Here is a 3,469-nt window from a genome sequence, read left to right as displayed (position 1 = left end):
CCGCCTAGCAGCGCCTCATGAGGTAATTGGTTTGCACTTCGAGTTTCAAACAGTAGTTTCTAATTCATGGTTCCTTTCAGCAATTTCATGGGTTTTATTTTGTACATGTGAAAGTGCTCTCTCTCTCTCTCTCTCTCTCTCTCTCTCTCACGCATTCATTATCTCTCTGTTTATTGTAGGCCTTAGATTTGATCCTTGTAGCATGTTAGGGGGCGTTCAGACTGCGTGCCCAAGCATAATCCGCAGGGTTGTGGTGTCTGCGTGGCATGGTAGCATTCATCCAAAAATAAGTAAGGTTGTTCTAGATCTACCATCTGCATGGGCGGCTTCACCACCCCGGACACACTACAAGTTTGCAAGCTTTATAGCATGAAAGAGGGCCTCATTTCGATCTCACGACCCCGCACTGTAGAGCCCGCGGCACTAACCATCAAGCGAGAGCCCACCGTTGATATAAAGTTGAAGATTTGTGTATATATGGATTTTTCCTACATTGTGTGAATACAAGCAGGCGAAAAATGTCTTGGTGGGCAGGAACCCACCCTTATTTACTTAGTATGGGGAGACTTTGGAGCACATGCGTAGAAGCAGATGTTTCAATTGTTGCTAAGGGCGGGTTGAGACAAGCCCACTGACAGACTCCTGTGCTTCTCAGTACCTCCGCCCTTCACGTTCACAAGGGATGAAAGCCCTGCACCACACTGTGCCTCCGCCCTTCACGTTCACAAGGGATGAAAGCCCTTCCTCACACTCTGCCTCCGCCTCGTCTGAACCTAGCCCTCGTGTGACATGGGTGCCATCCAAAGAAAACTTTTTGGATGAATGAAACACAACTCGGAACTGCTTCTTATTAAACGGTTTTGCTTTCTCCTTGTCTCTCTCTCTCTCTCTCTGCTTCTTGCTATAGAAATAAACACGCAGACAAAAGTCCATGGATCAGCTTGCTCAGCACGAGCTTCAAGCCACATTTCCCTTTTCTAATCATTCTGGTGAAGCCTGTGAGGTGAAGCGACATGTAGCCGTTGGTGATTTGAGACCCCTGAAGTCCAATGTTACAGAGAAGTCTTGTCTCGATGAGAGTGTTAAGGAAGAAAGAAAGTTTTTGCGTTTGTTTGAAGTGAAGGAAAGGTCAAAAGGAGGCAAAGGTGACGTCTTGGTTGTCATTCACAATGAGCCTTCTGTAGGAAGTCCTTCAAGGCCGCTTTTTAACAACCCGAGGTGAGGTGTGCGGACTATTCTTGACTCTGTCTTCAGGAGTCAAATGAAGAAAAATGATCAATCCACAGTTTTTACCTCTTGGATGGCCACTCCTCCATTTGGCCCTAAAAAAGAGGCAGTTTGTTACACTGCAGTCACTGTTACAAAGAGAGATTTGGCATTCATTACAATTGGATTGGGTGTTAGGGGTTGGTTGCTTTGGAGCTTTCGTGAAGCCAAAGGACTTGGACACGCATGGTTTTGGGATGAGCAAAGATCCCCTTGCGCTGGCTTATGATGATGTCAAAGATTTTGCATGCTTCCGAGTTGTCGATGCGGACACCACAGGTTTTCTTTTACCATGTTCTCCCTCGGAGTTTTTAAAGCAAGATTCGGAGCCATTTGTTGCAATTTTCGGTTACCCGTGCACGGAGTATTTTCTCAGCCATGCCTATGAAGAGCGAGTTTTGAGAAGAAGAAAAACTATGGCATAATGGAGACCTACAAGTGTGTGCTAACAGTTCCAGCCGAGCTTTACAGGTTACTTGAGGCAACATTTGGAAGCTTCCTTGAAGGCCAGCTGCTTGGTTTTCCAGGTGTGATGATGGGGATCGAGGGAGGCAAGCTGAAGCTAAAGAGTAGCACATTTGAGGGGTCTAGTGGATCTCCGATCATCCCGGTAGGTCTCGAGGGGTACGCGATTGGCATTCATGAGGCGGGTAGCACGGTCGGAGACTTCAACCTTGCCACCTCTACGGATAGCTTGGGATATGTAACAAGCTATGCCAAGTTCACATTACCCCATCTTCCGAAGTGCAGGCATCTATCTTGTATGGAAAGCCATGGGCCGAGATCTTGCCCCGTTTGAGAGATGGCTCACCATGCATGGGGTGGAGTGGGAGGATCCGAGTGATGGTCTAGGGATTGAAGCTCATGGTGAGGGGTTTATTACACCACCACCTCCCAAAAGACTTCACATGGTGAAGGTTTGAAATATATTATACTACTATAATGTAATTTATGAGAAGGCTGGATTGGGTGTCAACTTTAGATATTACGCCACCACCTCCCAAAAGACTTCACATGGTGAAGGCTTGAAAGATATCATACTGTAATGTAATTTATGAGAAGGCTGGAATATGGTGTCAAATTTAGGAATTTTGATGCAGTATGAGCAGCAATCGGTGCTCTGCTGGTCTGCAGACGTTTCTTTTTAAACAATAACGTCCTGATCCGGGTTTGGTTTGGGCATATATTGTCAATTTTTGTTCAACAAGTCTTGGAACAGTTTTGTGGTGTTTCATCTGTTTTTTTGTCTTTACAATGCGTAATTTGAGATGATAAATTGTAGCTGGGTGACAGTTTTGTGGTGTTTCATCTGTTTTGTTGTCTTTCCAGCGTGTGTAATTTGAGACGAAAAATTGTAGCTGGGTGACATCTTTGTGGTGTTTCATCTATTTTGTTGTCTTTCCAGTGTAATTTGAGATGAAAAATTGTAGCTGGGTGAGTAAATGATTGTCCTTTGGGCCAATACTAGGGGATGTGCCAGTATTTTTTCAAATCACAGAGCATGCTGTTAACATCTGGAAAGCTTTGGCTCAGCTCATGGAGAAACATATCATGAAATGTTGCAAGATGTGGTTATGTCTAAATCTGATGAAGCTAGTTCAGGAGATTAACTTCGAAAATGCTCAGCTTAGAGAAGGATCTCGCAAGGCCTCATCTTTCCCCGAGATGCTGACCATGCATGTGATTTCTCTTCTTCATCATGCAAAATCTGCCCTCTTTGTCTCTCTTTCTTCAAAGAATCATAACCCTCGATGGATTTCATTTCTCTTCTTCCTTGTCTAATTAATTCCTTCTGTACTCTTTCTTCTTCCCTCCTTTGGTCAGATTTAGTACTAGAGGACAAGCTTTTGGAAGACTTGTGATCAGTGGTTTGTGGTGGTGGAGATGCGTGTGGTTGTGGCAATGGGCGATTGAGGGTTCTTTAATAGCTGGTGGAAAATATGGAGTTTGTTGTACGGGTGTACTGAGGTTCTAAAGCTTCTCCATCCTCAGCACTATATTATTACAAGATCAAGGGAGGGGAAGTCGGTGGACACCTTTTCCAAGGCAATCCACGTAAGCCAAAAAAACAAGGTGAAAAGTGAAGCTTTTGCTTCACATTGGCCTGCCATAGTAAATTTTGCCTTACTGTTGGAGATGTTGTGGGAAGGTGTTGATGGAACTTGAGATTATATCATTAAGTCTGGTTGAAAGCTCTCAAACC

General features: G+C 44.5%; 1 pseudogene; it reads left to right on the top strand.

Annotated features, from left to right (window-relative positions):
- The first annotated feature begins 374 nt into the window (after nucleotides 1-374).
- Nucleotides 375-2,497, top strand: LOC147459523 (uncharacterized; annotated as a pseudogene).
- Nucleotides 2,498-3,469: the final 972 nt, after the last annotated feature.

Source organism: Adiantum capillus-veneris, chromosome 4 (genome assembly GCF_014529385.1).
Source record: "Adiantum capillus-veneris isolate H3 chromosome 4, ASM1452938v2, whole genome shotgun sequence".
NCBI classification, from domain to species: Eukaryota; Viridiplantae; Streptophyta; class Polypodiopsida; order Polypodiales; family Pteridaceae; genus Adiantum; species Adiantum capillus-veneris.
Note: the sequence above shows the minus strand (reverse complement) of the source record. Positions and strands in the feature narration are given on the sequence as shown.